The 26,058-nt window shown below is 38.6% G+C and overlaps 1 protein-coding gene and 1 pseudogene across 8 annotated transcripts in view; both read left to right on the plus strand.

Annotated features, from left to right (window-relative positions):
- The window catches only part of LOC109674661 (H-2 class II histocompatibility antigen, E-S beta chain-like), a 37,182-nt pseudogene extending 34,470 nt beyond the window's left edge, over positions 1-2,712 (plus strand).
- A 12,068-nt stretch (positions 2,713-14,780) lies between these two features.
- Positions 14,781-26,058, plus strand: part of LOC109674665 (H-2 class II histocompatibility antigen, E-D beta chain-like) — a 47,037-nt gene continuing 35,759 nt past the window's right edge. For all 8 annotated transcript variants that reach the window (XM_074082471.1, XM_074082477.1, XM_074082475.1 and 5 more), the window contains exons 1-2: positions 14,781-20,346; positions 24,480-24,547. The gene's annotated coding sequence lies outside the window, so the exon portion shown is untranslated. The remainder of the gene's footprint in view (positions 20,347-24,479; positions 24,548-26,058) is intronic.

The following is a 26,058-nucleotide window of genomic DNA, read 5'->3' on the forward strand; positions in this document are numbered from 1 at the left end:
ACTTTCTTAAATGCTGCTAATAAAATGAAGGCTTTGCTGCAAAGAGAAAACCAGGAATTTGGAAAGGGACTTAATATTACAACGAGTCTGCAAGTATAGGAAAGTGATGATACATTTCAATACATTTTGGTTTAAGCCTCTAGCTGCACTCAACCAACAAACCCAACCAAAAAGCAAAATAACACATAGGTATGTTTCATTCAAAATGTGAATATTAGATCTTTTTTTCACTAATGGTGTTTGAACTCAGGGTCTCATACTTGCTAGGCAGGTACACTTTAGCCACTCCTCCAGGCCATGAATATTAGATTTTTTTTGGCAGCACTGAAATTGGAATTCAGGATCTCATGCTTTCTAAGTAGTCGCTTTATTACTTGAGCCACACCTCCAGCTCTTTTAAAAGATTTTTAAAAGATTAAAATATTTCATATGCTAATAAATTAAAAAAATTAATTGTATTTCTAAATTACTATATATAAATAGTACAAGGGGGTGTCATTGTCATAATTCCATATGTGCATATGGTATACTTTGGACAAGCTTATACTCTCTGTTATATTTCCTTACCTAACACTTCTGTTTGGTTTCATTATGCTTTCTTCATATATATATGTATATATATATATATATATATATATATATATATATATATCTGCTCTTTACACCTCAGTGTCCTTCCCTTTCCTTCTTCCTTATCCCTCTGATTCCCCAGGACAATCCCACATATACATACATGTCCCATTATTATTATCATCAGCATTTTATGTCGTTTCCACAAATAAGATAAAAACGTCATATTTGGCTTATCTCACTCAACATGATGATCTTCCGTTCCATTCATTTTGCTGCAAATGACATATTTCATTTTCCTTTATGGCTGAATAATACTCCATGGTGTATATGTGTGTTTGAGTATATCTATATCTACATATGTATATCAATCTATACACATATAATGTAATTTTTACTGATTTGTAAGGGTTTGCTCTGCATTTTGGATCTCAGTTTTTCAAACATAACTTGCGTCTTTTTCTGATTTTATCATTTACCATTAAGATATATAGAAGTTTTAAAGTATGATTTACTGAAATTTGTCAAGCCTTATTTTTATATTTATATTTTATTATTCTTTTCTACCTCTGAAGTTAGTAGTTTGTCTAGAAGATCTATCTACTGATGAACTTGGGGTACTGAAATCTCCATTATGAGATGTGAACACTTATTACCCTTTATGTCCAACAGGTTATTTTTATTATCAGCATATAATACTTGTAGAGGGGGTACATTGTGATATTTGCACATGTGCCTACAATATATCTTAATTATATTCACCCCCTTCTCCACTTCTTTGTACAATTTCAACAGGTTTCATTATCCTATTTTAATACATGACTGCAAAAATACATCCACCTTTCCTAATGCCCTTTCCTCTCTCACTGGTATCCACCCCCAGAAAAGACCTGATTTTACACTCTTGGTCTTCATTTTTAAAAAGTATATAGTGACAGTCCAAAGGGGTTTGTCTTGGCATTTCAGACATGTATATATCCAGCTTTAATTAGATTAACCCTCCCCAGAATACTTACTCTTCCTCTTTTCACCTGCTTCCCTATTATTCAACAGCTTACAGAGCATTACTTTATATTTATATTCATATGTAGATGGGATGTTTCAATATTTTTTACTCTCTAACATTCTCTTTCAAAGGACATTTTTGTAACTGGTTCTAGAGATTGGTTATGTTCCTTAATATTTAGTAGGTAAAAGAATTTAAATGCAGCAATTTTGTGAATATTTTGAAATTTCATTTGAGTCTCCTCTCTCCACAAAGCAGATATTCAATAATATTTGTTGAGTAATGAAAGAGAAGTATTAGTTTATTTCAGAACTTTACTATTTGGTAATGGAGGATATTTCTCTTCTTTCTTATTCATTGCATTACTAAAATAAAAAGGAAGAAAGAACACTTACTCACAGTCCTATCACATCAATTAGTATTTTGTGCTCCTGTCCAGTGCTGGTCTTTGTAAACACATTTTGATACACTTGTAAGCAGTCACTCAAAGCAAAATGTAATTTTGTCTTTGGTATTTTTAAATTTTGCAGCCAAACAAGGAAGCTAGGAGCAAGTGATGATATGGTGTGTGGAAGAAAAGAAGACCAGCAATAACTAAGAGTGGTGGTTGAAGCCATTCTCATTGCACTGCCTTCCTGTCCTCAAGCCAGTCTCCTGCCACTAGGAGTATGGTGGTGAGTTGTGGAAGGCAGCAGGCCAGGTGTCAAAGTTTCAAAATGTATTGTTTTGCAGTTTGCCTTATCTCACAGTAGATGAAAGTCTGTGATCAGGGGAAGCCTTCAGACTGGTTATATTGCATCTTGCCATTTTGTTGTTCTCCAGTTATGCCCATCGAGCAGTTGTCTGAACTGGAGACTGTGGTACAGCAGCCAACATCAATCTTAGGTTGATCTGACAGGTAAACTTTAGCAACTTTCTAAATTCAGCTTTGTACTTGCAAGAATCAAAAGGAATGGATCTAGTGATGGGAAATTCTTTAAGAAAATAGAAAACAACTTAGTGATGACTGTAAAAATATGAAAGAAGTTGCAGTATAGAAAATAAATGCAAAAAAAGAACTGGATTGTGAACCATAGTTTTTTATTCAAAGTAATTTGTGATTTGAAGAAAAAATTTCCAGTAGTCATTCTGTCATCTTCCATGGAATTCAAAACATTTCCTTTTGTGATTACAAATTAACCATGGCTCAAACCATTTTTTATTAACTGGTTCCTTTTTTCTAATTTGGAAATCTTACTAGACTCCTGAAAGACTGCACATATGTCAACATATTGTGTGATAATTGTCTCAGGCTGGTTCAAATTGTAAGAGCACCTGCTTAGCAAGTGTGAGGCCCCAAATTCAAATCCCAGTGCTGCCAAAAAACAAACAAACAAAATCAGGATAATTGTCTAAAAGTAGAATTATATATTTGAAATTAAATTAAATAATTTAATTCATAGTTCTCTATGCTTTTCTATTTCCTGAACATTCTACACTGTTAACTGACTGCTGCTGGCAGAGTGGCTCAAGTGATAGAGTACCTGCCTAGCAAGCATGAGGCCCTGAGTTCAAACCCTAGTGCCACATGCACACACACAAAAAATACCCTCAAAAAACCAAGAAAATCTCCTACTGGTACACTGACAAACTGAGTTTCTTTTAGCTTATCAGAAGTGTCCCTAACAACAAAGAAGTACAGGTTCTACTCCCCGATCAACAGTTCTAATTCAGTCACATCATTGGTGGCTGGGAATTCTGGTCTTTGTGGTGTCCACAGAAGCTCACCGTTCTCCACAACAGAAATTCCTAAAGATTGCAGTACCTTCATTCAACTGTGAAAAGTAAAGTAATTTCCCCAATCTATACTACCAAGTAATGAATAGTGAGGACAAAACTAAAGTTATCCTAACTAGCATTTATCTTCTCTCCCCACTCTTTATTCCTAAACACCACACCATATGCAGCTGTTTAAAGAGCACTGTCTTCAAGGGACAGGCCAGTGCTCCTACAATCCTGGAACTTGTGAATGCATCACTGACCAGCACAGAGATGACTCACCATGGTAGACCAGTTAAAGTGTTTCAGAAACAAGTGAATCAAATTTTAAAATACTAAATTTGAGCAATGACTTAAAGAGGGTAATTCTAAGTTTCAGCAGATTACTTTCATACTGAAATTCTGACTGTCAACTGATGATGCTACTCACTGCTGATGCTGATTGGTTTCCCACACTGAGCTTACCCAATTCAGCACCAAAAAAATGAATACCTTGGTTCTCATTATTTTGGATGTGGGTAGAGAAGGGTCAGTGAGGCTTGTTTTCTTTTCTGGCTCCCATTCTTGCCTGTTCTCCAGCATTGTATGTCTGTGGCTTGCCAGAGGCCTCTGCATGGGGATCTGACAGAGATTCTGATGGTCCTTTGCCCTCCATTGGCTTTGTCCAGGGACACTTCATGTAAGTCACAAGTAAGGTACTGAGCTACTGTGAGTGGAGGAATGAAGTGTGTTAATTTTGTCTTCATTCCTAGGCTGCATCCTTTCAACATTGTGGATACATACATTTATCCTTTGGATCTTAATGTCTTTCCACAAAATAAGAGATTATGAATGTGTATCCTCTCTATGAGAAGTGCACATTGGGACTGTATATAGGCCATTATTCTCAGTTCCCCTCCAATGAAACTGCTCCAATATTACAAGCATCCATGAGGTTTTTGAGAGGCCTTAGAAAAATGTTACAATAATTCCCCATGTATCCCTTCACTTTTTTGTGCAGTGTTACTCCAGAAAAACGATATGAGGAGTCAAAAGGAATTAGAAGGGTCTCGCCTACAATACCCCAAATCCTTTGATGCTGGTACTTCTGTAATGTGCTTAGAATACTTAGATGTGTCCTCTGTTGTCCTATCTCTTTTTTCCTCAGCCTTAATGTTTATGCAGCCCGTATTTGTGTGTTCATGTTCTAATGTAAGATAGGGTGAGTGCTCCAGTAGCCTCCTGTGGAAAGCATCCTGTGGCTGAAGTACAGACCCTTAATATTTAGATGATCTCATGCATAATGAGTATCTATGGGGTTATGCTTTGGTGCCTTAAAGTACTAAAGGCATATGATAAAAATTTTTGAAAGCATAATACTCTATGAATCTACTTGAATCTTTCTATACTATCACTTTTTTCTACATTGTCAGAGACTTCAAGAAGATAAGCAAGTTATAGAGGGTATATTATATAAAATTCCACTTTATAAGTCCAAAAGAGTTTAATATTTGGAATTTCTTGTGTGTCAAATTATACACGAGTAGAGATACAAAGAGGATGTGCATGTTGATAACATGTCATAGTGCTGAAATCCAAGTGTACTCATTGTCCTACAGATTTATGTCAGATTTTATCAGCCTTCATCATGCCCTCTCTTTTCTTCAATTAGCCATATCTGGCTTCCTTTACCTTCACCTGCTCCTTATTCTTTCCTTATGCATGTATTACCATGATTGAAAATACCTGGACTCTGCTCAGGTACTCAGCAATGGAAGAGCTCCATGAAACAACAAAAATTTCCCGCTTCCTGGGACACACAGCCCTCTTGCCTCAGCCTCCCAATTGCAGGGATTGTAGGCATGGGCCACCAAACCTATTATTCCTGTTCCTTACAATCACAGTTTCCTTTTCTGTGAATACTTATAATTAGAAGAAAGATTAAAAGTAAGTTTGTCTAAATTTCTCACAGCAAAAGGGAGACATGCTATATGCCATTCAAACAAAAATGTGTGGAACTAGAACCCCACTTCCTTTCAAAGATCTCCGCAATGATCCCTAGTTGTTTCCTTTAGGTCATAGATATTTTCTGAGCAAGTGTTGTTCTCTGGGATCTGTCCTACACTCTGATGATTTTAGTGCATAAGATAAAATTGGCCTCTATTCCCATGGAACTCACCTAACAATGAGGAAGAAAGACAAAAACCAAATAAAAAGAAAACAAAGAGAGAGCAGTCAGTTCTCTGAAGCAAGGACATCAGAGTGGTGGAACACAGGGAAGTAGATGCCACTGTTCAAGCACCAAGCTACTTTCTCTGAACAGGTGAGTTTACATGAGAGCTGAATATTGAGAAGACAGCCTGGTGAGAACCCAAGGGAAAAGTATCAATTGAGAGAGAATAGGGATAGGCTGGTGTGTAGCAAGATGTGTACTGCTTTAGGGACATGAAGAAGACTAAAATGGCTGAATTATAATGAGGCAGGTGTGGGTGGGGTGGCATAAGATAAGGTAGGGTTAAAGAAATTCAGTACCCCTATCCTTGTAGGCCCTGAGAACCAAGGTAAGGAATAGCTGATTTAAACAGATATGTGATGTTGTGAAGAATTATAAGAACTGACAATTTATATTCAATTGCAAACAGAATTACAGGTGCTATGTGGAAGCAGGCAGACCATGCAGGAACACAGATCTGTAAGGAAGACGAGCTGTTGCTTCAAGTAGTGCAGTTATGGTAGAGTCAGTGATAAAGCTAGAGAGTTTGGGGCAGGTTTTTGTATAAGCTATTAATGGATTAAATGTATGTTGGGTCAGAATATCAAGCTTTACCCTAAGGATTATGTCTTAAGTCTATAGGTAAATGGTGTGGTATTTAGGGATACGGAGAAGACCAAGGGAGACATGAAAATACAGGTTTTGTTTAAGTCTAAGATGATTTTTGTACATTTATGTGGAACACTAAAGCAGTCACTTGAATATAAGAGAATAGAGGCTAGGGTTGTAAGGATATTTGTTGGCATCACTGGAAAAGTATTGTGCTAAATTTTACAGAAACACCAAAGAGGTTACTCAAGGATAAAGACTGTATGAAGAGAACAAAAACAGGGACAAGGCCAGCAAAGGAGACTGTGAAGCATGACCAGTGATATTGGAGGAAAACCAAGGTTATGTGACTCATGGAAGTCAAGGAAATGACCTTTTCCCAAGGAGGAGGATATGGCTATTGGAAGTGAGATACCAGAGTTGAGGAAAGAAGACACGACAGAGAAGTGAGCACCAGGTTCTGAGGATTTGACCTTTGTAGTCAGTGGAATATCCAGGACTAAAACCGGGTTGGACTGTTTGAAGAGTGAAAGTGAGGAAGTGAAGGCTGGAGTAGAGATGACTAGAGTGATTCACCAAAGGGAAGGACTGTACTGTGGAACCATGAGGCCACTTAAACTAAAATAATACATTAGGGAGCCTGAAAACAAGTTAAAAATGTGAGAAGCAGACAGAGATGGTCAGAACTTCTGAAGGGAAGGCCCTGTACCCTAAGTCATGCAAAAATTTATTCTCCACACAGTCATTACAGCTCAGTAACTCAGAATACACCAGTTTTTACCCTACTGATGAGAATGCAGTGATGAGCAAAACAAACCAGCTTATCAGTGTGGAGCACTGTCACATTGCACAGGCCTGTGCATTTTGGCATGGCATTCCAATAACTGTGCTGTCACTTCTGAAGCATTCACAAGTATATACACCTATGGAATATAAAACTCAAAGCATTTATGTAACCACACAGCATCACATGTTAACATGCCTTTATAGTAACCATTCTATCATTTCTGAAGCATTCAAAAGCATCTATATTATGAAATCTAAAACTCGTATCATTTAAGCCACTTGCCTAGTGTCACACAGTGTCAGAACCAAGATTACACACAAATCAGAGTGGAACGCCTCTCCATTCTGTATCAGTATATCAGTTCCAGTATTATGTGTTTCAGAATTACGTGTTTTAGAATATCTGTATCTGTTTTTATAACGACATATTCAAGAGAAAGGAAAATGAAAGGCTTGAAAATCAGGCATAAATATGTTGAATAAAATTGGTAGAGTTTCTACATAGAATTTATGTATTAACTAAATTATTGTGTGAAGGACACGAGATGACAAAGTGTGCTGAGGACACAACATGAGATAAGCACAACTAAGCAATTCAAAAAGGTACTGGAATTTTACCTGATGGGATGGTTAATAACATTTGTTAGTCACCCTCCATCACTTGAAAAATTACCTGAGATAAACGAGCTATGATGCAGAGAGGTTTGTCCTGGCTCATGTGTCAGTCCATGATCAGTTGGTCCCATTGCTTTGGGGGTTGTGGTGAGGGAGTATGTTAAGATGGGGTGTTTTGTGGGGAAAACTACTCACCCTATGGCATCCAGGAGGTTGAGAGAAATGCAGAGAGAGAGACAGAGAGAGAGAGAGAGAGAGATAGAGAGATTGGGTTCCAGTTTAAGGGCACACAACAGTGACCTAACTTCTTCCTCACACTAGACCCTACCTCTGATATATTCCACCACCTTCCAATAGGTTCATAACTGGTACAGGGACTACTGGGCACACTTATCCTAACCATATCATTCTTTTTAGCAGGGGGGGAGAAATAAACCAAGCCTTGTATGCACATATGAATAATAAAAGAAAAATGAAAAAAAAATAGTTTTACAGTATTTTTGAAATAACATTCATTAATATAATGTTTCATTGAGATAATTCCATACATGTGTACAGTGAACTTTGACGTTCACCCCCTCCACTACATTTCCATTCTCCCTCCCACATTTTTTTCAAACAGCCAAACCATACGTTTCTTAAAAGCTGCAGAGAAATTAAAATGATTGGGAATAGTCTGGTTTAAGGGATTTTTATTTCACTCTTAATCAATAAATCAGATGGAGACTTTCAGGGTAGGTATGACACAAGGTAAAAAAGTATATTAAATATGTCCAAAAACTTTTATATGGAGTATATGTAATGGTTAAATGCTAGGACACTGTAGTCAGATTTCCCGATTTCTCAGGCTTGCTTGACCTGTCATGTACCATGTGACTGTGGGCAAGTGATTTAGGCCCTCTTTAATTTAATTTAAATGTAAAATGAGGAGGATAGTCTCTACTTCACTGAGTTGTGTTGATGGTTGGAGGAAGCAATGCGTATGAAGCATTAGGGACAATGCCTGCCATGATGCATGCTTACTTCTGTGCAGGCTAATACACCCTCCCCCTCCATCCACACATGCTGTCTCAAATAGCTCTCAGTGCCACTGCCTACTGCCAGCTGTCATCATCTCAGTAGCCTCTAAATCCATCAACTTTCTCCCAGTTTTGCCTTCTTAATTTATCACAACCGTTCTCTACACTGTCATCAGTGATATAGCAAACGATGCACAGATACACAGCTCAATTTGTGAAACTCAAAGTGCTTTGGAAATTGGCATTCTGGATTTTAGAAAACTAATAGTTCCTTTCTGAAATAATCCTGTAATGTTTTCAGTGGGATAAAGGCAAAACCCTATAATTAAATTTGCCAAAATTTCTCTATCTCAATCTGTGAACACCTATGCAGGAAGAAAGGATTATTTCCCTTGGGAGCATAAAGACAAAAAATAGTATTCTATAGATTTTTATAATAACAAATTTATAAATGAAGTTTTTGTTAAAGACAAATAGAATTTTATAGATTTTCATAATAACAAAATTATAAATGTAATAGTAGAATAAACATAGAATGACATTTAGTACATATTCTTAAGAAAAACTTCAGCAATACAGTAAAACTTCAAACATACATGTGGCTCATATTAAGCTAGCCCTAAGCAAATACATAACCATATCCAACATCTCTGAGGGGGATGAACTCCAAATCATAGATACATCAGGATAACTATAGTTATTGTAACAAGTTGTTAGGTAAGATCCACATTGGTGAAGCAGCAGACCCCAGGTTTCCCTTTAAGGACTTTCTAGTGTCCTTGCAGTGTCTCAGCCATGTCTCTGAGGAAACTCTGAGGAGGCTGCGCTTACCTCTGGCTCCATGGTAAATGCTCATTGTTCAGGGCTGCTAGCTAGGTGATCCCCTATTCTCATCTTGTCATCTTTAGTCATCTTCCCCTCTGCTCTAACTGTCCCCAGTATCATGTTCTCTCCCAGGGAAGTTTTGTATCTTGCATTGCACTGCCTAGACCCACCATGCAGTTTATGTTCCACTGGCCAATAATGCTGTTTCACTAATTTAAACTCCAGAATTGGGACCAGGTATTGCTTTTCCCTCTTTGGATTACTAATGGCAGCATAGGCCTGTGTCAGGGTCAAAACTAAAGGAGATTTCACAAACTGTTCCAGATGAGTCCTGTTTAAGGAAAGGGTAAAGAGCTGTCGCCATGAGAGTCAGGAGTGGGGTCTTTTCCCTAGAGTTGGTTCAGGCAGTGGTGTGGGGCAAATCTTTGTCCAGTTCCTACTTGTTGGTCCCCGGAGGCTGTGGGTTCCTAATGGCAATGGATCAGAGGAGTGCCTCAGTCCCATGGGCTTCCTCTGCCTCTTGAGATGAAAGATGAAACCATGGGGTGCTGATTTTTGGGGAGGTGACCAGATTATGGGTGTCCCTGTCAGTCTCTTCTGATTGGTATATGACAGGATTGTCTATAACCAATTTTTGATCCCAAACTGGGTCATTTTTTCCCTTTTGCAATTGTGGAACCAATAGGGGAAGTGGACAATACAATCGCAATTCCTCTGTAGCATCCTTTGAGGGCTGAGAATTACAGATACAGGATGAAAGGAATAGGGGGAGAGACAGGCTAATAAAGGGGGAAATTGTCAGTCTTTCTGGGAAAAGGTGGAGTTTTCCCTGCATTTGAGCACCAATCCTCTTCTCTCCTTTTATGGGTCCTTCATGGCCATTGTTAGTGTCATGCACTGCTCTTTGTGTCATGCGTACAGTGACGTTATGTGAAGGTAGAGGATGGTCTGGGTCACTCTGTCAGCCATCTTAGGTTCAGCAAGTTTGGGCTTCCAAAGATCTTGATCCTTCAGGTACCCTGTTTTCAAAGATAAACACGAGTAGAGCCAATAACAGTTCCTGGTCCTGCACACTTCTTTGAGGATGTTAAGCATGAGTGTCATTTCTCCAATGGGACAGAGAGGGTGCGGTTCCTAGAGAGACACATCTATAACCAGGAGGAGTTCCTGATCTTCAACAGTGAAGTGGGAGAGTACAAGGCAGTGATCAAGCTGTGGTGGCCAGAGACCAAGTCCTAGAACTTCCAGAAGAACATCCTGGAACAGAAGCAGGCCAATGTGGACATGTACTATAAATATAGATACAGGACTGGTGAGATCTTCACTGTGCAGAGGAGAGGTGAGCACAGGGTATGCATGGCCAGGGAGAGAAGGAGGGACCTGTGTGTGTGCGTTGTGTGTGTGTGTTGGAAGGGGTGTATCTCTGAGATGATAATGATCCTGAGGAGAATGCAGGTGTGTGTGAGTATTGGAGGCCCCTAGGAGAGGAGGGATAAGGGTGGTAGGAGGTGGCATCAAGGACTCTTGGTGACCTTAGCGGTAACTAAGTGGAAGAGAAATTTAGTTGTCTGTGGTTGGATTGAAGGTTCAGGGAAAGAAAGAATGGAGAGGTATAGATGGCTAGAAACACGGTGAGGAGGCTAGTCACACACTGCCCTTGGCATATGCTCTTCTTAATTGAAACCATCCCAGAAATAAAAGTGTCCTGTGTTGTTTGCCTAAACAATTCATTGAGGTAAAGTATCAGGCCAATTTGCATGTGCGAGTCTGATGGGGGTGGGGTGGGGAGGGGATTAGGTTGTTACCTGTGAGGCACCTGTGACATTTCTTAGAGTTTTTAATATCTAAATTTTCTAAGGATCTGGGCGGTTTCTTTAGGTTGGGTTGGGTGATTGGCAGTTACTCTGTACATGCACTTAAGCTAAGTCTTAAGTACTTTAATTACATGCATGGGAAGTGATCAATATTTATGTTTTAAGTAAAGGATTTGCAATTGAAAAAAGTGCTAGCTGGAGTACTGGTGGCTCATGCCTGTAATGTTTAGGTGACTTTAGGTGACTCTCAGGAGGCAGAGATCAGGAGGATCACAATTTGAAGTCAGCCCAGGCAAATAATTCAAGAGACCCTATCTCAAAAAAAACCATCACAAAAAAGGGCTGGTGGAATGGCTCAAGGTGTATGCCCTGAGTTCAAACCCCAGTACTGCAAACAGAAAAGAAAAGAGCTCTACCACTAGGAAAGGTCACATGACACCTAAGTCTCAATGTTTTAATTTTCTTTCCCTTTTTAACCTGCCTCAACATCATCACAGAAGAGAATTTAAATATAATTCTAATTAGATATGAAGTGTATAAACATTTTATTTAGCAAGCAGAGAAGCAGATAAACAAAGCACTTCCCAGTACACTGGAGAGTGGCTTAAGAGGTATAATGCCTGCCTAGCAAGTGTGAGGCCCTGAATTCAAACACCAGTGCCACCAAAAAACAAATAAAACAAAACAACAGACTGGAGATGTGGAAACATGAATAAGAAGCAAGCCAAGCCCTTGGTATAAGGCATATTTATAAGGTTCAAGTCAGCCTAGGGGGTCTATAGGAAAGTTTAGCATTGATGTCTACCTTTGTCTTTGCATCAGAGAAAGAATAATTCAGAAAAGGCACAAAAATATAGTGGAAATGATAGTAAAATTTATTAGGAGAAGAGTACAGTTTCAATAGACTGAAAGCAGATCAATTTCTAGAGTGAGAACCACAGTAGCAGCTTTTGGGACTGGAATTTTATTGAGGAATTCCTTGTCCTAGATCCATTTACTCTCTAGGATGCAGGCTATGGTCCTGAGTCTTTGTCTATTGAATTAAAGATATTACCTATGCAAAATTCTCAACCCTTGGTTTATTTGTGTGAAATTCTCAGCCCCAGGCCTAGCTGAAGTTTAGGGTCTGGCTTATTCTTCAGTAAAGAAAGGACTGAACTTTAGTTGAGTGGTACTTTAAAAACCTCCTGTGATATCCTCTGCCCTTGATGCTACTTTGATCTTAACCTATATTGATCACCCACAGAATTGAGAAGTTTAATTACAATGATAAACTTCTCTCATCTCTGTGCATGCTGGCTTGTTAAACATTTGCTGTGTCAACCCTCCTTTAATTGTATCTTATGTTTTAGGAACAGATAAATTGGGGATTACCAGAGACAAAATTTCCTTAATTGACATAGCTTATATAAGTTTGAGAATTTATCAGGTTTAAATTTGCCTTAGAATAAGTGTTCCCCTCTGTTCTAGTACATCCAAAACTTCTTGCTGTTACGCTATTTTGACATTATCAATTGTGCCCTGAGATACCAAGCCCAATTAGTTTAATAAATTTGAGTAATTGTATCACAGATGTCTATTTTCCCTAAGCATCTGTAAACAAAAGATAGGTTTCATCAGCTGTTCCTTCTAACCCAGGAATTTTTCCTGAAGGTGATTTTTGTCTGTTTTGCAAACACTTGTGTGAACAAAGAAGTCATTTTGTTATTGGGAATCACTGTTCTCAGAAGAAAGATTTGCTTTCCCTCCAAAATGAGGGAAATGAGGAAGAGATATTGGGAAAGGCTTTGGATCCAAATTTCTGATAAGGCTGAAAATCCCACTGAACATTTGACTCTGAAATTTGTTTCTTTCATTTTGTTTTTTGCGCTTTGTGTTCTTATGGTCCAGCCAATCAAACTGAGGGCCTGTCCATGTAAGGCAAGTACTCTATCCCTAACTACAGTCCTTCTCTGCACTTAATAAAAATCTATGCTCTGAAGTAGCATTGGCTCCTGGGGACTTGAGAGGTTTTTTTCTCCTTTTATTGCAGTGCTATCATGGAAGACCTCAAGAGGGAAAAAAAAAAAAAAGTCATGTTTAGAGTTAGATCTGCAAACACCACTGTTCCCTGTTTTCTGCAGGACTCCTGAGTTGAAGTGAAGGTAACAGCTCTGAAGGAAGAACCTCTGTTCTTGTCTCTCCATGCCCTGAAAACACTTCCTGCGTGGTTCTCATTCTTCCACAGTGACAGTGAGTTCTCAGGACCTGGCTCCCTCTTAGACCAGTGACTCTATAGAGTGTGTCCACTGCAATGGTTCCCATGCTGTACTACTCAGCCCCAGTAGAGACTTTTGTACCTTCTCTTCATTCTTTCCTGGCATCCTTTACATTCAACCTGTACTACCTCCTATGCATCTGAAGTCACCTTGTATCATGATACTTTCCTACCTTTTTGTCAAATAAACATGGAATAAAACATTATATGCTTCATATAAGATATGGAAAAGAGAAAATATAAAGGAAGGATAGCATCATACTACAAAAACTATTTTTCATTTATGTATGAAAAGCATGTGAGATAATTCATGTATTAATTAGGTCAAATTAACATATATATATATGATTTTTACTTGTCAATTAAAGTAATTTTTAAGAATCATCAAAATTGACAACACATGCCTAAAAGTTCAGAACTAAATTACATCAATTTAAACATGTTTGAAACAAACTAGGAAAATAAATTAAAGCTTTTTTTGGGCCCTTGTCTAAAACATCGCACAACTATAACTGCTAGACAGTGTCTGGATCTAAACTCCATAGACTTCCCTCATACACTGCTATAAAGTAGTTGTCTGGGTTTCAAAGAAAGAGATGTGAATTAGTTGAAAGTGGATGGTTCTGCTCTTGTCTTCCATCTGAAGGGTCAGTTTCGAATTAAGTCAAATCAAAAAGAAACAATTAGTTCAGTTTATTGGAATAATATCATTTGAATGCAATTTCTCTACTGTCTGAGACAGTTCCTATTTTTAAGGAAATTAATAATTTGTGTTAGGAATATTTTAAGCTATTTTATGTATAATTCTTGCATTGCAGATTTTCCTATTGGAATTTGATAAGCAGATATTGATGTCCATTCTGCTAGATCCCAGTGTTGCAAATTTACTCTGCCCTTATTCTCTCAAATGAAGAAATGAATTGTCTTATTTGGGACTGTGGCATGAAATATTAGGGAAATTAAAAAATCTGGCCCAAATATTGCAATGAAGATTGTTTCTGTTGAGAATAGCAAGAAGTCTTGTATAATTAAGTTTAGTTTTCTGTTGTTGTCCTCTTATGTTGTCTCTGATCAGAAGATTTCCAAATTCTTTGTGTCTGACATGGAAGCATCCAAACAAGTGGATGTAGTAAAGGAGGTAATATTAAAGGTAAAGAGAATGCATCACAAGAAGCAATGGTGGTCTCATCTCACAAGGTGGATCAGGTGGAAGGGAAAAGACAGAAGCAGAGAGAGTTCTGTCTGTTTCAAGGTGTTTAAAACCCCGATAACCTGTAGGAGTGGAAAAACACAGACAATTCCAGATCATCAATAATTGGTAAGTGGGGAGGGAGTTGAGCAGTCCCTGGGCTAGGGTGATGGATCACTGTGCATATTTGCAATTGAAAAGGCTCCCTTGCAATTGAATGAAAGGTTCAGAAAGAGAGGAAAAATGTTCAATCTGAAATGCAATTTGCTAAGTCATATATGTTTAAGAGTCCCAATCTAATCCTATTTTCTAGCCTGCTTCACTATAACTCTTTATCATCCACAACAGCTGGGCTTCAAGGTGCATCGAGGGCTGCTTTATTTAGCAGGCCACTGACCTCTCCAATGATCCTGGAACTTCATAGGTCATCCCTTTCTTTTTCACAGCATGTCAGCTTCCCTGGGAGGTTAAAAGGATACCAGCTGCCATTTCAGGTGATATATTTTTATTTTGTAGAGTGTGAACAACTCTCTTGGAGTTCACTTTGCAGGAAAGATTATAAAAAGGACATCATTTGAATAGGTTGATCAAATTCTCAACTGTCCATACACCTAGAATGACTGGGCAGTGTACTAGTGGAATATCAACATAGCAGTTTGAAAAATAATCTGAACTTTTCTTGTACTAGATATATAAGTACATACTTTGCCACAGTATAATTGATACAAGATCTAAATCAAAGAGAAATAAAAAGAAATTCTTCCTCTACAATATTAATGGACAGGTCAAAGAGAGTTCTAGCTCCTTTGTCTTTGAATCCTCCATGAAAAATGTTCTGGTTCTAAAGTAAAAGTACACTGCTACAGGATTATAACACCCAGGCAAATTGAGTTACAGAATGGCACTAGGAAGAAAGGGAAGTCCTGTCTTCTGACTCAGTGCCATGCTGTACAAATGGCTTTCCTCAAATTCCCCATGGAGAATGTCACTGAGAGCTTACTGAGAAGGAATCAGGGAAGCCTACTGAATTCTTTTATTTAGATGGCACTGGGGTTTGAACTCAGGGCCTCATACTTGCTAGGCAGGCATTCTTAACCACTTGAGCCACTTCACCAGCCCTTTTTCTGTGATGGATGTTTTCTTTTTTGAGATAGGGTCTCCTGATCTATTTCAGGACTGGTTTTGAACTCCGATCCTCCTGATCTCTGCCTCCTGAGTAGCTAGGATTATAGGCATAGCCACCAGTGCTCAGCAAGTCTGCTGAATTCTAACACGGCCTTTAAATAGCACAATCTTCTGTAGAGGACATATACCTTCCACAGAAAGAAGAAATTGTGCTATCTATCCATTTTGTGTATCCATTTTTTGCTTTGATGAAGAGACTAGTAAGCTGCTTCTCACTTTGATTTCCACATTAGTGCTGGTTACTTTATGAAAAATTCTGAAAATATCCTGAGTCCACTTGGAAACATGGCAGACATTCTAGGCTAACTGTGGCTTGCTGATTGCTACAAATGCCCATTTTCCAAACATGGCTTGCAGACATGCAGCCTTACTATAAGAGACTCTCATTCTCTATTGATAGGAGTAAAGCCATAAGAAATGCCTCAGATTTGAACCTGCCTGTGGTTCAAGAAAACGTGTGCTTCTCTGTTCACCTGCTGTGTCTAAGTGCTGTGATTTATTTCCCATGGTAATCAACCTGTGGTCTCATGCATCAAGAGAAAGGCAGAAAGATATTGGTCACAGGAGACAGTGTTTAATTTGATATGTAAAATACATTTTTGAGATCTCAATGACAGCATATTGACCAGTGGATATTTCTATATCACAGAGAGTAAATTTCAAGTGTTCTCACCACTGCAATTAAGTATGTGAGTTGATGGATACATCAATTAGTTTGTTTTGGTGTTCCATATTGTATGTATCTATCAACTATCACTGTACTCCATAAAAATATGCTATGGCTGTTTGTTAATTAAATAACCAATGAACAATAACCAGATTTATAAATTAATTTCAAATTTTTTAAGTAATTTGAAAAAATTCAGAGAACCATGCTGGGTGTAGTGGTACATACCTGCAATCCCAGCTACTAGGGAGGCAAAGATGTGAAGATCACAAGTTCCCTGGGTAGCCTGGGCAAATTAAGTGACACCCTATCTTGAAAACAAAATAAGAATATGGGCTGGGCATATGTACCTCAAATGGTAGTGTGCTTGCTAGATTGATCCCAGATTCTGGGATCAATTCCAATACTGAAATTTAAAAAAATTAAAAAGCACTGAATGTGGAATGACTGTACTGGTAACTATTTTCTTTGAGAAACCAATCCAGCTGCCTTTCCCTCAGGAGTCAGCTCTCATTTGACATCTCTCCCTGAGCAGAAATTGAGAGGTTGGCTTCTCTCTTCTCACTTTCACCAGACTTTCAGCCCAGAAAAAATTCATAGGATTGACTGTTTGCTGGCCTCTGCCACACTCTTTTACCTGAGCTGTCCTATATTGAATTAATATTGAAGAAGAGTGGGAGATCATAATATTTAAAACAACCCATATCATTGTTACTCATAAGTACACACAACCTATAGAATTTATTCATAGTGATTATCCCATTCTTCAAAAAATTTGTCTGATTTGTAAGTTGGAAGTCACATTTATATGAAGTAGTTTTGCAGATGATCACTTCAATTGTATTTCAGCATGAGGTTGAAATGCATTGCTTTCCTGTGCCATCACTTTTATCCTATGATACTCCTCTTTGCTTTCTGAGATTGTCACATTTCACAATCAGTTTCTAAATAAGCTATGATTTTGTATTTATCTATTTGCTGGTTGTGACTGCATAACTGTTAATATTTCTAAATTATCATTGGGGTCTAGGGATATAGTTTCTTCTCAGGTTCTGATACAGTAGTGATTCTTCCAAAAAGGTGAACTTTACACATTAATAGAAATATACTTCAAAGTAAAGTTAGATACCATTTTTAATCTACACTGAGATTGAGAAAGTCTTAGCAAGGGAAGTAGGATCTGGTCAACAACCACCCAGGAAGGCAAAAGGGAAGCCTTCAAAATTGTTTTTAGTCCGATAAACATCTTACTATTCTGATGGCTGTTAAATCAGATAAAAGCATCCTATTCTCCTGTGTCTTCTACTCATATTCAGCTACTGTATAAGCCACCTTGCCCAGCTGATGAGATTCGCTCTTATACTGGAGGTTCTGCCAGGCCCTCTACCTTGAATCTTTTCTTCCAATTCTACCAAATGATAATAGCCAGAGCCTTTTGTGCTAGCACCCTTTGGAATCCACACTTTGGAATCCCCTCTCTGTTCTGTCCCATCCAGAGAAAATCTATGATTATGTACATCTTCTTATCCTACTGATTAACTGGTGTGATAAATCTTGAATCCCTGGGAATTCAAGATTTCTCCCCTATACAGTTGCCTCTGAATCTTTTTATCTGACAGATTAAGGACCTGCAGGCTCCAGATCTCTGACCCTCTCTGGTAAGAGACAAGGTGATCAAATCGCACTATATGATGCTTAGAAATCTGAAATAGTCATCAAGAGCCATAGTTTGAAATTAGGAATTTTGGGGTCACTGTTATCCATAACTAGATGGACATGGGTGTCACTGCATAGGTTAAATGCAAATCTGGTCATTTCCAAAGGAGGGTAACAAAGGCATGAGGGAAATTTTGAAGAAGGTAATTGCTACTCTGCAGTTGCACAAAATTATTTAAAATGCTGCCTTGTACTCAATGGAATAAAGTGATACGATAATTTTAATATTAGTATCATTGTTATATTGAGAAATTGAGCAAGAGCTTGTGGAATTTGGAATCACAAAACTTATTTCAATCAAGAATGTAGCATTAGGGCTGGTAGTGTGGCTCATGTAAATTTCCTGCCTAGCAAGTGTGAGTACCTCTGAGTTCAAACCCTAGTACCACCAAAAAAATTTTTAAAAATAAAAAATCTGCCATATTCTAACCTAGTATCCTTACCTATCATTATATACTCTGAATCAGTAGGTATACAAATGGTACTTAGCATACTGAGCTGAAGTAAGCAATAAAAACCTTATTGTAAAAAGGCATGAAGGCATTCCTGATTAAAAAATATAATTCTCAAAAACCACTAAATAAATTTTAGGGACATTTATCATAGCATGGTGACTGTTGTGCCTCCTGAAATATTAAGGTATGTAAACAATGATTGCTTATCAGAACTGTGATGGATTATAAACTTATGCAGAATTTTTATACATAATTGTCTCATTAAGTATATTTTGAATCTGCAAGGTTACATATATAAACATATTATGTGATAATTATCTAAAAGTAGAATTATATATTTGAAATTCTATGATTATATTAAATGATTTAATTCATAGTTTTCTATGCTTTTCTATTTCCTGAACATTCTATGCTGTATTCTGTAGCAGTCTGTTCTTATGTCAATCATTAGGCAAGGCAGGTGAAAGAATATTTGATGGACACTTCCTCAATGAAATAAGAGAATCATAATGGAAATCAGGATTAAGGGATTGAAAAATATTCCTGACAATACATTAATGGTTTTAAGGCAGAGATGTGTCAAAGGCTGAGTTTGAGTACTTTACAGATGTCTTAGCCTCTGCATACTGTGATTCAGACAGTGGCTTTCCCATGTTATTAGGTTAAGCACTGTGCAAAGTTACTTTTAAGACTCTTGTCCCACATGGATGGCCTCCTTTCAGTCCATTGCCTGTGTGTATTCTGGAGGGACCATTGAAATCAGTGATAGCATCAGGAGACAAACTTGAAACAGGAGACAAACTTTTATTCAGTTAACTGACTGATGACCTTTGAGTTTCTTTTAGCTTATCAGAGGTATCCCTAACAACAAAGAAGCACAGATTCCACTCCCCGATCAACAGCTCTAATTCAGTCATATCATCAGTGGCCAGGGATTCTGGTCTTTGTGGTGTCCACAGAAGCTCAGCATTCTCCACAATTGAAATTCCTAAAGATTATAATACCTTCATTCAACTGTGAAAAGTGCAGTAATTTCTCCCAGTGTACACTACCAAGTTGTGGAAGAATGAGGACAAGACTAAAATTGTCCTGACTTGCAGTTGTCTTCCCCCCACCCCTTTATTCCTAACACCATGCCATATGCAGCTGTCCAAAGAGCACTGTGTTCAAGTTAGAGGCAAATGCTCCTACACTGCTGATACTTATGAATGCATCACTGGCCAGCACAGAGATGACTCACCATGGTGGCACAGTCAAAGGGTTTCAGATGCAACAGGACCAAACTTTGAAAATACTAAATTCAAACAATGACTTATAGAGGGGAATTCTAAGCTTCAGCAGAGCACTTTCTTATAGAAATTCTGACTGTCAACTGATGATGCTAGTCAAGGCTGATGCTGATTGGTTTTCCCACACTCTGATTACCCAACCCAGCATCAAAGCAATGAATATCTTGCTTCTCATTATTTTGGATGTGGATGAGGAAGGGTCAGAGTTTTCATTCAGTGAGGCTTATTTTCATTTCATCAGTTTTTATTCTTTGAGCCAAAGAAGTCTGACTCCCATCCTCTTCTGTTTTGTAGCATGGTGTGTCTGTGGCTTGCCAGAGGACCCCATATGGCAGATCTGACAGTGATATTGATGGTCCTTTTCCTTTCCCTTGCTTTGTCCATGGACAGGCCATGTAAGTACACAGTTCAGGTGCTGAGCTACTGTGAGTAGGGTAAGGAAGGTAGTTAACTTTTGGTCCTTTATGGCAATTGTCAACTGTTGCACATTGGGGTGTGTGTGTGTGTGTGTGTGTGTATGTGTGTCATGCCTGCAGATGGCATTAAATACAGGTAAAGGATGTCTGGGTCACTCTGGCATCCATGTTAGGTCCATTTGGTCTGGGTCCTGAAAAGAAACTTGATCCTTCAAGCACCTAGTCCTCAAAGATAAACAAGATTAGAGCAAATAACAGTTTCTTTTCCCTCAGCACATTTCTTGGGGTGTGGAGAGCAGATTATAGAAAGCCTGTAAGAGCTGGACACAAGCAAGGCGAGATGCAGCTCACCTGCTTTTCCTAGATTGGTGCAGCCCCTGAAGCAGAACAGCTGTTTCTAAGTTGTTTTCATTCAGAGAAGCAGGAACACAGGTTTCTCCTGTTACAATGTCACGCCCCTCCCTGAGCGCTTCTGCTCCACCCTGTTTACTGCTGTTTATAAAAGACCGCTGAAGGAGGAAGAGGAGCTTTTTTGGTTTGGTCTTTATACCTTTAGCTTTTGCTTGGGGCTTTTGCCTTTTGCTTTGGCCTGGGTTTTTGGTGTGGGATGCTTTTGGAAGGGAATAAATTGCTAAAGGGAAATTGCTGAAGGGGAAAGAATGGCTAAAGAGGGGTTGATAGAAAGTTGCACCGAGAACTTTACCACAGGCCTTAGAAAAGCTAAGCTAAAGAAAGAACTTTATACACAGGCCTTAGAAAAGCTAAGCTAAAGAAAAGCCAAAGAAAGAACTTTATAGTGCAAGTCTAAGGATCGAGAAGGCGCAGTTGTTTGCAAGTCTGAGCACCCAGGCTTTAAGAAAGCTAAAGAGAGATGGGACAATGCAAGCCTGGGAGCGAAAGACTTTAAGAGTGATTAAGCTAAAGATAAGCTAAAAGAAAACATGGGGCAGAGCAAGTCTAAGGAAAAGTTTTAAGCAAGGTTTTAAAGAACTTCAAGGAGTAAGGACTTAAAGAATAAAGACAGAGAAAAGAAGCAATGTGAGTTGGGTGTCTCCACCGGAGTGCCCAACACACCTGATCCCACTTTCTATCTATCCTGTGTCTTTTCTGAATCTCCAGTCGCCCCCAGTTAAGCCCCGTTAGGTTCAATAATAACCAGGAGCAAGAGCAAAAGCTCGCTCTAACAAAGGAGGGAGCAAGAAAACAGTGCCCCATCCATTGGGGTACGTTAAATCTGAGTGTCACTTCTCCAATGGGACGGAGCAGGTGCAGTTCCTGGAGAGACTCATCTATAACCAGGAAGAATATTCATGGTTTGTGGGAGAGTACAGGGCAGTGACCGAGCTGGGCCAGCTCACAGCTCGCTACTTTTGTTGTGGCAATATAGTCAGATGAGAAACCAAGCAACGCTCAGAGGAGTGGAGAATTCAGATTTTATTTTTACACCAGCGGGCTCAGATGTGTACCTGTGTATGAGCACTGAACAAAGGATTTATAGGATATTTAAAAGACAGTGCAGGGCATGAGGTTACAAGGAATGTGCTCTCCCATCAATTAGAGGCTACTAGTGGATTAGACCTAAGGTTTAGATAAGAACTGCAGGGGAGTCCTGCTTTGGAAAGTTTATTTACAAGTGGAGACTAAGGAACGGGGGAATGAGTGTTTATCTCTGCATGGTGCCCTTTACCTTGATCCTGAACTTTTTGCATGGCTCTAATGGGCAATTCCTCATGTTTTACAGCTCTGTCTGAGGTTACAGCTTTTAATTGACATCTTACCATGTTTTACGACCCTGTTTCAAGGCTATCTTCCTCTTCACTTTAACAGCCAGAAGGACATCCTGGAGTGGAAGCTAACCAATGTGAACACACACTGCAGATATAATTACAGAGTTATGGAGACCTTCATTTTGCAGAGGAGAGTTGGGCATGGGGTGGGAACATCTAAGGGGAGAGGGAGGGATGTGGAGAAAGAGAGAGACTGACTAACTAGGTCCAGGGTAAGTGTGTGAGATTGTGAAGGAACAGACACATCATCCGAGTGCACTATGAGTATTGAGTGTGTCCTGTGGAGTATGTGATAGTTTGAGATGGAGTGAGTCTGTCTCTCTGTGTTTGTGTTTGAAGGAGTGTACCCCTAAGGTGACAGTGACCCAGGCGAATTGCAGGTGTGTGTGAGTAGGGGAGGGCCTGGGAAAGGAAGGAGGTGACTTCAAGGGCTCTTAGTAACCTCTGTGCAGAGTGCGGTGACAAATGAAAGTGGGGTGGCCATGGAGGAAACCTTACTTGGGGTGAATGGAAGAGAAATTTAGTTATCTGTGGTTTAGATGAAGGTTTAGGAAAGGAGAGATGAGGGCTGTAAATGCTAGGGATCATGTGAGGAGGCTGGTCACACACTGTCCTTGGCATATATTCTTCTTGACCTTTTTTGAAGCCATCCTTGAAATAAAAAGTGTGCTGCATTGTTTGCATAAGCAATTCATTGAGAATAAAGAATCAGGATAATTTGTATGTGTGAGTCTCAGGGTGGGTGGGTGGGGTTGTGACCTGTGAGGCATCTCTGATCTTTCTTAGGATTTTTTTAGATCTAAATTCCCCACTGTTTTTTGTTTTTTGTTTTTTTTTACTACCTTAATGTATTTTTACAGTTGAAATGATAGTGTACAGGCCTCTTTCATTTATCATTTTGTTAATTACCATAATTGTGTTAAAATTTTCATGGTAATAGTATTTAAGTAGTTGCATATTATTTCTGTGTATAATTGCAACCCAATTCAACCTACATTCCCTTTTCTAGATTTTTTTTTCCAGAACTGCCAAATACAATAGACCCTTGATATGAGGAAAGGAAATTTGCTTCCTGGATCCCTATCCCCAAATGTTCAAGTCCTTTATACAGTGGCCTAGAATATTTTAAGTCATCTGTAGTTTACTCATATTGCTACCTCTTCTCCCAGTCCAAATGCCTGGATTTGGGGTCCTGTTTGGATTCTGCTACCCACTCATACCAGGAATAAGAGAAAAATGATGAAAGTAGAAATGAATTTATCCATCACAGCTTGACCAAGCCAGAATGTATGCAATGTTCCTTCCATAAACCCACAAAGGTGTCACAATTTATAGGAGGGTAGAACAAAAGCCAGGAAATAAATATACATGTGCAGCTTTCCTTAGACTGTGTGCTTTGGGTCCAACAGAAAGACTTCTGATTCTGATTTTGTGACGTTTATCCAAAGTCTTCCTAAAGAGCATAACCACAACCTATGGTGCCAATCTTGTGGCATGGGTATGGTATTCACTGCACATGTGCCAAACAAGTTTGTGACATCACAGAAAATAATTTAAGGATGAGTCTAGTTAGGTGAGAAGTTTATAGAAGTTTTACTTAGCAGAAAAGAAATGAGGGAGACAAAGCATGCCCCAACAGACTGGAGATGTGGACACATGAGAAACACTCCAAGTCCTTTGTATAAGGCATATTTATAAGGCTCAAGTCAGTCCTAGGGATCTATTAAAAGTTTAGCACAGGTATCTACCTCAGTCCTTGGGTCTTGCAAAAGACTTCTGGCAAGACACAAAATTATGGTTAAAAAAATAGCAAAGTGTATTAGAGAATTGATAGATTTCAATAGATTGAAAGTAGCTCCATCTCTAGAGGTTGACATTACAGTATCAGTTTGTGGAACAGGAATATTTATTAAGGAATGCCCAGCCAAGGTCCATCTGATCCCTAGGATGTGTAGCCTATGAGCCTGGGTCTTTATCGTGTTAAATTGATGTAATTACCTGTGTGAAATTCCTAGTCCCAAGCCTACCTGATGTTTAGGGTCTGGCTTATTCTTCAGTAAAAAAAGGATAGAGCTTTAGGTGAGTGGCAACTTAAAAGGATCCTGTTATATCCCCTGGCCTTCATCGGCTACTTTGATCTTAACCTATATTGGTCACCCTCAGAATTGGGAAGTTTAATTACAATGATTTTCTACATCTTGTGGCCGCTGCTCATGTCTGCCTGCTATCTATCACAGGCACCTCCTTACCTCTGTGCATGCTTTTACTTTTGGATCAGTTGGCTTATTAATCATTTGTTGTAACTCTCCTTTAATTGTATCTTAGGTTTTTGGAACTGATAGATTTGGGATTCCCAGAGAACAAGTCTCCTTAACTGACATAGCTGATACAAGGTAAGGATTTGCCACATTTAAATTTGCCTTAGGATATATGCTCCCCTTTGTTCTAGACTTCTGGTACACTAAAAAAATTTCTTGTGTTATGCTGTTTTGACAATTATCAAGTGAGCCCAGATACATTGAGTTTTCTCATTTTAATGTGTTTGATTCATAGTGATATAGATGTCTATTTCCCTTGAGCATCTCTTTAAACAAAGGAGGAAGGAGTCTCATCAAATGTCAACCCTGGTGTTTTTCTATTATTGGATGGGTAGTCTCTGGAAACTCTTGTCAGAAGACTCCTAAGTTCTTGTGTGGAAAGAATCCAAGCATGATGTGGGAACGCAGCAATATTTATTAAAAGTGAGGGAAAGTTGTCATGGAGAAAGCAGTGATGGCTCTGATTAAGTGGGGTGGAAGCATGTGTGCCTTTATTTAAGAAAGCTAGCAAATAATTAAATACATCTGTGTAGGGAAGAAGACACAAGGAAACGTGTTGAAAACTGTTAAACAATACAGGATAGGGGAAAAGGGTGAGGAAGTGCAGTGGAGGGGGTTTACATTGTCTTAAACACAATGCATGTACAGGTATAAAACCAAGGCAAAAATCTCTTTGATTGATGAACGGACATCTAAACAATGAAGAACAAGAATGAAAAACAGGTCATGTTAGGATGCTAACAAGAGGGGGAGGGTAAAAGAAAGAAGTAAAGGTGAATGTGGTTAATGTACTACACATACAAGAATGAACATAAACTTTTAAAACCTGTTAAATTATCATAAGAGGACTAAGGTAGAAAGGAGAAAAATGGAGGGGATGAACCAATTCGGAATACATTATATGTATACATGAAAATGTCATAATGAAACTCTGTGTAGATCTTAAAAATCTTTTTTTTTTTTCGAAAATGGAGAACAGGAAGGTAAAATAGTTTCTGTCTGGGGGTTGGTACCAGTGGGAGGGAGGAGGATATAAGTAAAGGTTGTTGGAGGGTGAATATGGTGGAAATATTACATAGTCATGTATGAAAATGGAAAAAATGAGACCTGTTGAAACTATTCTAAGAATGGGGCAGGGGATAAAGGGGAATGATGGAAGGGGTGAATTTAACTAAACTATATTATAAGCATTTTTTAAACATCACAGTGTACCCAGTACATAATAATATAATAATAATAAAACTTTTTTTAAAAAGCCTTTTATAAATTCACCCTTAAGATGATTTTGTCTGTTTTGCAAACACTTGTGTGACCAAAGAAGTCACTTTATGAACTGTCTCTTTTTCCAGGATAAGTGTCTTTCTTTATGATATTTTTTGTTTTTACTGTTCCAGCGTATGGAGGGAGAAATTGAGTTTAAAGAAAAGAAAGTAGTGCCTGTGTGCCTTTAATAAAGGTCTTCGTTAATACAATGTGTATCTCTGAATTTCTGGCTCCTGTTTCTCGTGCCTCATTTTTTCCTGCTCTATCCTGCCTCACTCAGACAAGCAACCTGGTAATACAGGGTGTCAATGTACTCTAAAAAC

Source organism: Castor canadensis, chromosome 8 (assembly GCF_047511655.1).
Source record: "Castor canadensis chromosome 8, mCasCan1.hap1v2, whole genome shotgun sequence".
NCBI classification, from domain to species: domain Eukaryota; kingdom Metazoa; phylum Chordata; class Mammalia; order Rodentia; family Castoridae; genus Castor; species Castor canadensis.